The sequence below is a fragment of the Camelus ferus genome, chromosome 5 (assembly GCF_009834535.1).
Source record: "Camelus ferus isolate YT-003-E chromosome 5, BCGSAC_Cfer_1.0, whole genome shotgun sequence".
Lineage (NCBI taxonomy): Eukaryota > Metazoa > Chordata > Mammalia > Artiodactyla > Camelidae > Camelus > Camelus ferus.
Genome location: NC_045700.1, coordinates 15,524,289 through 15,537,807, shown reverse-complemented (window position 1 = coordinate 15,537,807; position 13,519 = coordinate 15,524,289). Strand labels below are relative to the sequence as shown.

The 13,519-nt window shown below is 43.1% G+C and overlaps 1 protein-coding gene across 2 annotated transcripts in view; it reads left to right on the top strand.

The window, feature by feature from the left end:
* NCKAP5 (NCK associated protein 5) overlaps positions 1–13,519 on the top strand; it is an 829,955-nt gene that overhangs the window by 284,137 nt on the left and 532,299 nt on the right. The window lies entirely within an intron of this gene.

Sequence of the window (13,519 nt, the reverse complement as noted above, 5' to 3'; positions counted from 1 at the left end):
CCTGCCATCTTTCATTCACTTGTTTATTCATTAATTTACTCAACAGACTGTGATTAGGTACCTACCATATGTCAGGCAACGTGTCGGACTTAGAGTGACTGCAACCAGTGTCCATTCTTCTAATACTGGGCACTTAGCAACAGAAAGTCATTAGTTCTCAAAAGAGAGAAATAAACAAAAGAAACACACACATTTGCCATCACATGGCTCTGTCCACTTCCTGCTTCTGTGACTTATTTTAGGTGATCTCATCCTTGTTGCATTAATACAATTAATTAATTAATTTAAATTGTTCTTTCATTTCACTGAGACTTTTATTCAGAAGATAGAATCCTTTGTTCCTCTGTACCTCTTAGCTTATCCTCATTTTCCAATACATTTCCAGTTGTCTTTTTCACTCCATTCTCAATGCCTAGTAGGCATTCCATAAATATCTGTTTACTAGGGGGCAAGAAGAAAAGAAAGTTGTGAGGAAGCTTAGGATTTATTGCGTTAGGAATTAGCAAATTATCTGATTTGTGATTTAACATATCCCCAAAGGACTGTCATTTTTCTTTTCTCCCTGCAAATCATCACATCTGCCTCCTGTCATATGGGGGAATGCATCTTCTTTTTCATTGGCCTGTCCATTTTAGGGTTTGATATACACAGCCATGTGCCTGTGGCTTCCCCTTAGGTATCGCGGCACTGGTGATGATTTCCTAGAAGTTTTGGAATCCCGATGCTGCTTTGTGGACATTCCTCACTCACTATGCCAAATTGCAATTAGTGTGAGAACTTTGTTCTTTCTTAATATGGCCTCCCTCTTCCTCTTCTTACATTGACATATTTGGAGATATCAATCTTATTTTCACTGAGAGAGACCATTTATGAATCCTTGTACTGCATAGACCTTGTCCCCAATTTCATGAACTTATAATAAATCATTGCAAAACGTCATTAGTTCTAAGTTAGTTATAAAATTCATTTTAAGATACAAATGTCCTGGAGGAGCTTACTATCTAGGTGGACTAGAAAACCCCCTGTAAGGTGACAAAAACATTTAGTGTGGAGCTGGTAAGGCAGTAGAAGGAAATCAGTGTAACAGAAGGTCGGACGATGAAGTGGTGAATGAGGACCAGGGTGGCTGGGATGGGGCCCCTGGGGGCAGGAGAACATAAGCTGACCACAGAGGGACTGAGAGCTGAGAAGAAAGAGGGAGACAGATCGAGTCTGGAGAGGGCTTGCACTCCAGCTCTGAGGCAGACTCTTGAAGCAGCCCTGGAAGAGAAGGACGAGCTGAAGGCGGAAGAGGAGGGGAGGTAGTGGTGACCCAGTGTGCTCAGTGCAGGCGTGCTAAGCAATTTGGACTTGGTCCTCTGAGCTAACATTTCCCAACACATGTCTCCCTGGAACAGTAGTTCTGTACTCGAAAGAAAGTCCCCACGGTTGAAAAGTAAGAAAAGCCAAGAGAAATGTGAGCAAACTTGCTCTCCTGTGGAAGTTCTCAGAAGCTTCAGTATACTAAGCTGCGTTGTTCACCTCCAAGTTTCCCCCAAAATTTTTGATTGCTGAGTCCATATTTAATGTGGCATTCATGAAGTCTGCTTTGGGAAATGCTGTTGGAGGTCATGGACGATCTTGAGTCAGAGGCTGTGTAGATGAAAAATGTGTGAACCTGAAGACGGTGCATAGTGGGTTGGATATGGGGGCGGGGGCACAGGATGACTAGGAGACTGACTCTGTCCAGCAGGACCAGGGTGGAAGCTTGGCTTGGGAGGGTGGCATGAAAATAGGAAGGAAGGGATAGGTTTCATGAGCTCTTTGAGTATAAGAACCTCCGTTATTTTCTTGAATGACCAGATAGACAAGAGTTACCAGGATGAAGAATCAAGAAGGGCTGCAAACTTTTAGATTCTTTCCCATTAGGAGCCTCACCCAGCAAACTCTATTTTGAACTTCTGTATCTTCCATGTGACAGGGAAAACTTGATGAGACAGGGGTGTCTTTGCAGGCATGCACCTTTTTGGAGTGGAGGCTCAGTAGTCCAAATACTTCCTCAGTAAAATGCACTTAAAACACAGCCCCGCTGTTTCAAGCCACGTGTCCAGTATAACGTTGCCGTAAATGACCCCACACAGCTATTGGAGTTCCCTGAATTGGAATTAGCCAGTATTTGCCAAGGGAGTGGCTGCAGTGCAGAGAACTGACTGCACCCCACTGTTGGGAATCTGGTTCTTTGTCTGGCTAAAGGGCACTTTTGTTGGTTTTCTCATCATGGGGAGCTTTATCCAGTATGACAGTGGGCACAGTGTAGGAGTCACACGGATTTTGCCACCAGGTCTCTTGAGTTTATTCATCCCTGGAGATCCAGAGATTCTGGCACTCGGGTTGAGTCCCATCTTGTGTCAGTTTAATCTTTGTGCAGGAAGTCATGCATCTGGCTTTTGGCTGTTCACGTAAGATTACACAGAATAATGATTTTTCTTTTTCCATGATTATTTTCTATTTTTGAGAAACGTTCTTAGCACCTTTTTCCCCCAGAGAGACAGCAGAATAATGCAATGGTATAAAATGAAAAGCATTGCTGCTTTTTCTCGAGAATTGTTCATGGGAGCAATTAGTGATGATAAGTTTCCCAGTTTTCTGACATATTTGTGAATAAATGCATTTAACTGCTGGATAACTCGTTTATTCCCTATATTTACTTCTTTCTGTTCCTGCACCTACTGCATTTGTGTTCAGGTATTTGAAAGCTTGCAAATGATTCAAAGTAGTTGTGGTCATTTGTGTGGATATTTCTGAATAGTTTTGTCTTTTGTTGTTTGGAATTTCATACAGTGTCTGAATCCTTTTGGTTCTCCACTTACATTGCTTATTTGCACTTCTCATGGCCTTGAAAACCCTGACTTTGGCTTTTGTGTTCTCCTTGCCTGACAGCTCTCTGCCCCTTGGTGCCTCACTGTTAACTTGTGCTGTGTAGACATGCCAGTGTCCTTGAGCACGTTGACTACTCAGACTAAAGAAGTTTATGTTGATGCCTGAATCCTTCATTTGGCTGTCACTATTGGCTAAATTTACTATATAATTGCAAAATCCCTCCTTTCCTTTTTTAAGTGTAACACCAGTGTATTAGAAACTGATGGCTGTAGAGGGTAAAGATGAGACTGTTAAGATGGATCCAGCCCAGTTGTCCGGCTTTTGTTGTTGATTCATTGGGCTTAAATGGCCTTCTGTTGCTATGTGAACCTAGGAGAGAAGGCATGGAGGATGAGGGAAACAGAAAGAGAGGACACAGCTTAGAAGGAAATAACCTACCTGGGCACGGTTGTCAGTGACACAGTTGTCTCGTGTGCTAGATTGAAGCAGAAGTTTTTGCTCTTTTTTTTTTTTTAACTATATGATGTATTGTCCTTTGATTTCATATATTGTAGAATGATAATCAATGCAAAATAATCAAATGTCTACTGGTTCCTGTGGCCACATTCATTTTGTAATTAAACGGTTATAATTTACTCAAGATTTTTATCTTTTTCATTCTTTTTATGAAACCACAATTTAATATGCTTGTGAGAATACTGACCCTTCCTTTTTACATGTGGATTTAAGAGGAATTTCAAAGTCTCATAAATGTTACCGGATAAAAATAAGAGCAAACATGAACATGATATTATTAATACTCATAATATAAAAACAATTTTAGCAAAGTTGGAAGAAAGGCATGCCAAACCAACCATAGTTAATCTAGGGTGGTTGTTAGTTTCTGGGCATAACTTTTCTTAATGGGATTGTTAATTTTAATGAAGTTCAGCCTCATTGCCTACTCACAGCTTCTATTTCTGTGCTATTAGATTTAACAAGAGTGGGTGATACTCACTTTTGTTTAATGAATAGATGAAAATGTCACAGAAGTATAAGCATATACGTGTACATGTTGTACGTATTTCACTAGCATAATATGCTCTGAGTACCATCACTCAGAGACTAAGTTGCATGTTTGAAATCAAACAGAGCAGATTATATTTCCAAATTTATCCTTGGTTTATTTAAAAGTTTTTATTATGGCATTAAAGAGATTGCTTTATTTAGTTTTAATCTACTGTTGTTCCTTCCACTTTGCAATTGAAACCATATTTAACTTAGTCATATCCTAGAAAATATATGTGCTTTGGGCCTTTGGGAAAATGTCATCTTAAATCTATAAGGAAAAGCATGCTTCTTATCACTTGTTATTTCATACTCAGGAGTGGGCACATAATTTGTTTATGAATAAAACTCTTATTTTTAATTCTATTATTTAAGCTTGATACATGTATTATCTTATTCTGGTCCTAGATTTTGTTTCCAATGAAGGAATGTTCCATAAATTTTTGAGACCACCAGTAACATCGTTTGGTTTCCAAAACAAAAGCTACTGAAAGGAATGTAGATAATGACTTCAGCTCTTAGCTGCCACTGGCCACCCAAGGAGCAGAGCGTTTCTTTTTATGAGAATTCTTAAATCTCCTTTCATTTAATAGAATAGGTAACTTTATATACACATTTATTTTCTGCTGTACAGTCTACATAGCCATGACCTATTTTGTACTTCATTTCTGGTATCCAGTACCACGAGGAGACCTCTCTTCGCCTATGTCAGGACTGTATTCTCAACATGCATTCCATAAAGCCATGGCTCACACCTTCCCCTTCTCCCCGCAGGACCCAAACTCAAATAAATCAATGGATCAGAGGGATGGGGATAGAGCCATTGACTGGAAACCAAAAGTTTTCTGCTTTTTACAACCTTCCCTCCAAAAATATTACAAAGAAGTGATGTATCAAATAGTTGACTCTGAGATTATTTCCCATTTTTAAAAAGTGATGTATCCCAAAGCTCTGGAAACAAAACAGGGTTTATATGAATATTTATCTTGGAAGGAGGCAGGAAAACACAAATAGTTTGAAACTGAGAACTGTGATAACTAGGAAGTAGTGAAACCTCAAGTTAATTCAACGTCTCTTTGCATTTGTATTGGACGTTTTTTTCTTTTGCGTCTTGCAAAAGTTCTTCATGTTCAGTATATCATTTTGATCCCACAACCACCACAAAACTATAAGAAGACATTATTTTCATTTTTTTAAATGAAAGGCACCTTTTGGTATTCAAACGACTTGTTCATTTTTACCCAGCTAGTGATTAGATCAGAAGTCGAGTCAGGGTTTCCAAGCTCCTAGTCAAAGCTATTTTCATTATAACACATGGTTTCCATTTATATTATTTAAAATAAGTGCCTAATTATTAGGAACACTTTTTTTGTTACCCCAATTCTCCTATTCATCAGAGATCAGCAATTATATAGTATCTTTTGTGAAAAGGGCTTTGTGGCCAGAGCTGGGTTTCAAATCCATCTCTTCTTGACCTTGGATAACTTACTTAACCCCTCACCCAACTTCGTTGTAAATTGGTGTCGTAAAGCCCATGCCAGACTATTGTGAAGATTAATTCAGATGATGTATGTAAAGGATATAGAGAAGGTTCAGACAATGATAGCTTTTCTCGTTCTCTTCCTCCTCTTATTGCTACGGTTTTCCATAATAAACAATTCCTGAACTTAGGGTTTAAAACAACTGCTGTTGTAGTCTCTTTCACAATTCTGACTTGACTGGGCGCAGCTGGGTGGTTCTTTTGCTTCTTATGTTGGCTGGAGCTGCCATGATCTGGGGGCTCCATTAGGATATAGTAACCCGGTGTAGGGGCTCCATCGGGGTGAGGTACCCAAGATCACTCACCCACACGTCTGGTGCTCCAGGGGGATGGCTAGAAGGTGAGGCTCAGCTGGGGTGCTGGGATGGCTGGGTCTACAGCTCACTCCATGCAGTTATTCCGCTTGGTCTTTTTAGCAGGACTTCTTACATGGTGACTCAGGGCAAACACAGAAACTTCTAGAATTTCTTAAGGCTAAGTCCTGGAAGTGGCAGGACTGTTCTACAGTGCCATGTTCTACAGGTTATAGAGATTCACAGGCCTAACCTATTTTCAGTGAAGGAGGGGAGTATCCTAGGGCATGAATACCTAAATGTATGGGTCACTGGGTGGTCATCTTTGGAGGAGACCAACGATCATAGTCATTATGATTATTTAAAGGTTTTAAGGATGTCTTCCCCACGCCTTTGCAGTGGCGTCATGGATAAGACAACTCCAGTCTATCAGTGAGCAGAAGATTTATATCTCTTTCTGCTACTCCATGAGATAATGGAAGACAGATTACCTGATTGCTCTTCTAAAGAATTTGCCGGAGTCCATTGTTCTCTCTCATGATGAGGTTTACACAGTAGAGGAGCTGGCAGGGAACGTGTCTCAGTGGGGTTTTGTAATAATACCACCTCACATTTGCATTTTTAATTTTAAACCACTTTTGCATCCATTTCCCTGCCCCCTTTTTCTCACTGTAATACACATAGGTTTGGCCTACATACCCATTTTACAGATAAAGGAACTGAGTCTAGAATTTTAAATGCCCTTTCCAATGGCACTTAAGCTTGAAAAAAGCAGAAATGGAGTCCCATCGCAGGGCATCTGCGACTAGGCTATTGCCTCTCCATCTTGATTCTGTCCGGGAGATAAATGTGATGAAATGGGAGAGGGGCAGGGATGGTGGGAGGCAGCAAAGCAGTGTCATGCGTAGAGGGTGTTGTAAGGGACGGCCAGGGTAATAGATGGAACGGGGGCTCTCAGTTTGTTTCCTAATTCTGCCCCTTTCTACTTTGTGAACTCCAGCCTTTAACTTTTCTATTCTACAGCCTTCATTTGCTTTATTTGTAGGATGTACTATCTAGTCTACGAAATAGGGAAGAAGAATACTTGCCTTCATGACTTTCCAGCCTTGTCATGAATGTTAAAGGAAATAAATTAGGTGCAGGGTCCAGCAGGGGGCCTGGCCTACAGAAGATGTTCCAGGCATGTTCGTTCCCTTTTCCTCTTTCCTTATATTTCTGAAGGAACCTGCTTTCTCGGGCACAGAGCTGAACACAGATTCTATCTTGAACTACATCTGCATTCTCAGTATGCTTTGTGTTATCACAAATGAGCAGGAAAAGTTGGGGGTTGCTTTCCTGCTTTCCCATCGGGGAATTCTGTCACGGTTGCCCATTTCAGAGAAAGACAACTTAGGAAAGTTGGCATCTTTACCATGAAACACAGAGCTGGTTATTCTGTAAGAGGGCTGGTGATGTGAATGAACCTCTCTGTCCAGAAGGTGGCCGGCAAAGCCTTCACCTCACAAGCCACAAAAGCCAGAGTCGGTAGGTCCACCCCGGGGTCGCCGCCCACCTCAGGAGGATGGGGAAGGACTATGGCTTGCTTTTGTAGACGGCTGCTTCAGAAGATTATTCTGAGCTTTGGGATGAATTCCACTGGCAGCACATCAGTTCTGAATTTAAATTTGTAGGCGACATGTACTAGAACTTGAGACGCCTCCTCGACCCTCCTCTTGGCTGGCATTGAAGAGAAGCTTCTCCATTTGCAGTTGGTGGTGCTCCCAGGCAGCCCGACTCTGGCCCCCAAAACTTCTGTTCTAGAAAGGGCATGGCTGGGCTCGCTCTCCCAAGGATGCGGGAAAATATTAGCGCACCTTCTTTGCCTAAATCAGCGTCAGGGCAGAACAGTGTCCTTGGAACTTAAAAGTGACTCTTTCATAGCGGCGGTGCTCTGCCTCACAGACCTCTTGTGGTCTGATCTGAGGGTGTCTGGTGGTGCTGAGAGGGGACCAAGTTCAGCCAGTGACGGGACGTCTGTGGGCCGGGGTGTTGCTGGGAGGTTGTGTTTTTGTGCGTCTGCTGGGCTGGGACCAGAAAGAGAGCCCTGTGGTGAGGATGGAAGAGTCTCCTCTCTCCAGCTGCTTCTAGGCATGGTTTCGTCCAAAGTGACTTGAGCAGATATATTTATTTCTTCTTTTTAAAGACCTCTGGAAAAAATGATTTTATAGCTTTTCTAAGGAACGATACTAACTACCAGGAAGTCTCCCCTCATTGCTAACAAACATCTCTCCGGTCTGAAAATCAAGCTTCTGTTCTCTTGTTTGTTTAGTCGGGGGATGTGGGGATTAGACTGTCATCGCCCTCTGAATAATGATGCTCAGGTATTGGAAGGACATTATTTACTCACTGCAGCGACCTTCCCCCTAGGTTTTACACTTCCAGTTCTGGAACTCAGGGTTTGTGAAATAATTTTTTCCTAAAGAAATTAAAATAATTTTTTAGTGGGTTGTGGCCAAGGCCAAACATGAGGAGATTTCCTCGTAGTTTCAGGATCTAAGACCTCCGTTTCAGAGAACCACTCAGATAAACAAAATGAAGTTGATTGTTTGTGGGGCATAACAGACATTTGTATCATGTCTGAGTTTCATGGCTATTGAAAGGAATAAGCTTTTAAAAATAAATGGTAAGAGTTTTTGTTTCTTTATATGCACTGAATTCACTTGCGTTTTCTAAACTTAACATCTAAATTCTGATTGGGTAACAAACTGCTGCCCTAAGTTAAAGTTGGGTAGCGTGACTTGCACAGTCAGTAATGAATGATTTTAGTTGCTTTTTTTTTTCAAGGGGGGAGGCATTTGCTATGTGTAGGTGGTGTGTTTAGTGTTATTATTCCCCCGTCAAACCCTTGTGCCTGTGAACTTATTTACAAAACAGAGACACACTCAAAGAGAGAACAAACTTATGGTTACAGGGGGGAAGGTGGGTGGGAAGGGATAAATTGGGAGTTTGGGATTTGCAGATACTAACTACTACATATAAGATAGATAAACAACAAGTTCATACTATATAGCACAGGAAACTATATTCAATACCTTATAATAATGATGAAAATATGAAAAGAAAATATATATTATATACATATATATATATATATATATATATATATATATATATATATATATATATAACTAAATTACTATGCTGTACACCAGAAATTAACACACTGTAAATTGACTATATTTCAAAACCAAAACCTTTTCCTGTTAGGATCAGAGCCATGTCACCAAACAAGGCTCAGCACATTCATGCAAGACTTGACCTGTCCTGGAGAGGCCTGGCCTGGCCTTGGGGGAGCTTGGAGGCAGTTTTAGGGTCTGGGCCAACATATATATGGTTGTCTGTTTTCTAGTCCACTGCTCTGACAGTGACTGGCAGCAGATATTTGCTTTAAAGGCAAATAAAAATAAATCTGAGAGAACTTGTTTCCGACATGGATTCTTCCCTACTGAGGAATCAGCAGGCAGTGAGATCCCCAGGGCAGGGGCCGGGAGCAGAGCCTGCCTCAGAAGCAGATGGCCTCATCCTCTGTTCCCCTGTAGGCTTCAGGAGGCATGTCTGGCTGGTCTGTCAGCACCCTCTGAACAGGGCAGCCACCCAGGTTCATCTCTGCTGAGAGACTGTGAACTCAGCCAAGGACAGCATCATGTCCAGTCCCACGGGTGAGTTGGAGGGCTGGGCCACCCGGGGTTTGCACTAGGAGGAAAGATGAAGTGGGCCATCCTGCCCTGCCTGCCGCCCCGGTTCACTTGGGGCCTGGGCTGCTCTCCAGCTGGCCCGCCTGAGGTCAAGGTTCTGGGGGCTTGGCCTCCCAGGGGCTGTCCTGGCTGCGGGCTTCCTCCCTTCTCCATGGCCTGTGTTCTCCCTTGTCCCACATCCTGGGGGCACTGCTCCATGGTCAGCTCACTGAGAGATGGATGTTTCTGATATAGGCTTATCCCATAGCTGTGGATTCATACAGACTCCATCTGGGAAACATTCTGCACATTTTATCAAAACCTCAGAGGCTCAAACCTAGTGTTTTCCCTCATGCTCTGGAGTCCTTGCCCTGATTTCATCTCAGGAACCTGGTGTTTTCAGATAGCCTGTCATTCCTCTGGTTAAAAGCCCTCCCCTTAGGTTGAAGTGGAAACCAAAACCAAAACCCACTCTTTGCCGTAGCCTAGGATGTGGGCCTGATGGGGCCTACCTTCTCCTCCGCCTTCCCTTTTCACCCGCCCTCTTTCCTCTGCTTGCAAAGCACATTGCCAGCGGCCTGTCTCCCTCCTCCAGGCTCATGCCTCCTGTCTTTCAGGTCTTAGCTTAAGCCTCCTTCTTCCAGAGGTTAGGTCAGGGCCATCCCCACCTGCCCCTAAATGTATGCTTCCATGGGCAATGTCTTCACTTGGTCTGTGGCAACAAACACCATGGCCGGGGTGGCTTAAGTAGTAGACATTTATTTCTCATAATTCCAAAATCAGGTCAGGCAATTTGGTGTCTGGTAAGGAATCTCTTCCTGGCTTGCAGACTGCCAGCTTCTTGCTGGGTCCTCTCCTGTAGCGCTTTTTGTAAGGGCGCTAATCCCATTCATGAGGGCTCCACCCTCGCACCTTCATTATCTCCCAAAGACCCACCTCTATATACCTTCACATTGGGGGTTAGAGCCTCAAAATGCCAGTCTTGGGGGGACGCAACATTCACCCCATGGGGGGCATCATACGCCTCTTCTATAATGCTCATAACATTTGCTGTTGCTGATTTTAGGTCAGATGGCCAGCTTCATAAATGGGGAGACTGTGTCTGTGTTTTCTTATCAACATGGAGCACAGAGCTGGCACATTGCAGGTGCTCAGTAAACATTTCCTGGGAAGGAGCAAGAAACCAAAGGAAGAAGTTTGCTGGGATCATGTCAGGCTGTGGATAGTGGTCCCCAGAGCAGTCTGGGGGAGTGTGCTAGTCTCCTAATGCTGCTGTAACATATCCCCACACACAGCGCTGAATCCAGAGCCAGCACTCAGTGAGGGCTTGCTGATGGCCAGATGGGGTTCACCGCCATGACAAAGCTGGAGGCTGACTGGAGTGCTCTCCAGAGTGGGTCTGCTTGCATGCCACTCAGCTCCAGTTGTCCACGTAGCCTCGCTGACTGATGAGGGTACTTTCAAGTCAGAGTCCAGCCAAGGCCAGATACCTTTGGAACTGATTGCATCTGGAAATCCATGAAGGATCCTTGATGAGCGGGGTTGCCCAGAATGTATCTCCCCACTTTGAGGAAGTTGACAACCATTGTGCCCTCTCAGGCATGGAGTGGGGAAGGGACCACCAGGGCCAGGACAAGGGTTGGCAAGAGAGGTGCCTGGGGCACAGCATTTAAGGAAGCATCACTCTGGAAGCACCTTGCAAAGTGCTTCATCTGTCCACTTGGGATTTTGATGGCTACATTTGCAGATTCCTGTCTCCTTTCTGTGTATCCCAGGTGAATACCTGCACTGATCTTTTCTACATTAGAGTTATGGATGTAAAGGCTTTAGATATGTTATTTTTTGTAGCAGAGCCATGGTGAGAACTGGTAGAGGTGCAGGATGTGATGAGAGGATGTGGTTTATCTCCTCTGGAGGATTCAAAGGTAAAGAATGGGATAATGACGACTGTATTTATTTCCTGTTTCTACTCTAGCAACTTATTACAAATTTAGTGGCTTAAAGCAGTACAGACATATGGTCCTAAGATTCTGGAGGTCAGAAGTCCTAAAGTCAAGTTGTTGGCTGGTCCATGATCTTTCTGGAGGCTCCAGGGAAGAATCTGCTTCTTGCCTTTTCAGCTTCCAAAAGTGGCTCCCATGTCTTGGATTGTGGTCCTCTTCCAGCACTGGGGTCATTCTGATCTCAGCTTCTGTCATCACATCTTCTGTGTCTCCATCTCTCCTGCATCCCTTGTATAAGGACCCTTGTAATTACATGGAGCCTACCTAGATAATCCAGGATAATCTCCCTATCTCAGGATTTTTAAGTTAATCACACCTGCAAAGACCTTTTGCCTGTAACTTGACAAATTGACATATTCAATGATTAGAATGCAGACATCTTTTTTGTCGGGGGAGTGTGCATTACTTTCCCAACCACAACTACCTAAATGAGGATATGAAGGCATCAGGGATGTGGTACAGACTGCGGGTGGTGGGGGAGGGGATGACTTAAAGGACAACCCATAGTCCAGGATAAATGAATTCAGAGGCATCTTCCCTGGAAGACTCAGAGGAAGGAAGAAAACGAAAAGGTAAGATACTAGAGAACATGCAAGTGTGGTGCCAATTGGAATCTCTGTAGTGAGGAGATCACTACTTCTCTCTGAACTGTTATCAGCTGGAATTGAGGAAGGAAGAAGTAGGTTTTCCCAAGGACCAGGGTTGGGTCTGTTGACATGGTAGAGGATTAAGCAGGTGCAGTCAAGGGTTCTGTGTGTGCTCTGTACTGGGTCAGTCTGAGCCAAAGGTTGCACTGTCAACCTGTCAACTGTTCAACCAAATACAAAAGAAAATTTTAAAGTTGAAGTGCAGTTCCACATTATCTAATCTTGTCCTGAATTTTATAAATTAGAAAACTAAAGCCTAGAAAATTCAAATGGGTTAATCAATGACACATGGCAAGTGTCAGAATTTGGATTAGAAACCAAGGCTCTTGGCCCCAGTGCTGCCTTTTTTTTTTTTTCCGGTATACCAGAGTTCCTCCTCTGAAATGATGTTACATGTTAGGGTCCCATATACAGTTCAGCACCTGCTATAGAGGAAGGGCGTGGGAGAGGAGCGTGGGGCTAGGACACACGCCTGCTATATCCATCCCCAAACCACAAGTTGCCTTTGGTTACATGGCATCTTGGGTGGTTTTGTTTGGGAAAGAGGTAGATAAAAAGAAATTCTCTGAGTAGCATATGGCAGGAAGTGGGACACGCATAGTGCCTCTGTGTTTGGGTGTAGATTTAGAAATAGATAGTCCCAAACAATAACAGTGTAGAGAAACTAACCTGCTTAGTCAGTGTAGCCTTATAATTGTACCATCTTCTAAAAGTGACTCTGATGAAATCAGGGGAGGTCATGTGACTGGCTGACATGAAAGCAACTGCACATTGACAAATTCATTACAGTTTCCCCTTTCAGAGTCAAGTCCATTTTCTTCCTGGATGGTAAGAGAATAGTTTCTCCAGAATGTCCAGGCAGCCTTTTGGGATGAATTCCTAAACTGCTTTGAACACTTCATCAGTAGTGTGATGGGTCAATTAGTATGCAGTCAACACATGGCCTTATGGGCACAGCAACTGCAAATACCCAGACAGGACCTTGAAAGTTTCAATCCCCCTTTCCTAATATAGTAACATATTTGGAAGTATTTTAGAGTAATTCTGGAACAAGTAACGTGAGACGGACATGACTTCAAGTAGCCTCAGCAGAAAATAGGATGTGAGCGGGGGGAAATTGCAAAACCATAGGGTATGGGGTAAGGCAGAAGAGGAAGTGAATATACACTTGAGATATTCCGTGAATGCCTGCTTCCAGGTTGGCAGGTTTCAAAATGAATGAAGGCCTTCTCCACTCCCAGTATAAGCTTCTAGAAAGAAAACATATAGTCATAGATTTCAGTGGGTCTTTAACTATTCATGGATATTGTCCCACAATAAATGCTTTGTGTAGCTGATTGGAATGCTTTTACTGCTAAGACCTTGGGTTCTTAGTGAGTTTTCTTTTTTAATGTAAAGCAATGGGGAGGGGGCCGTG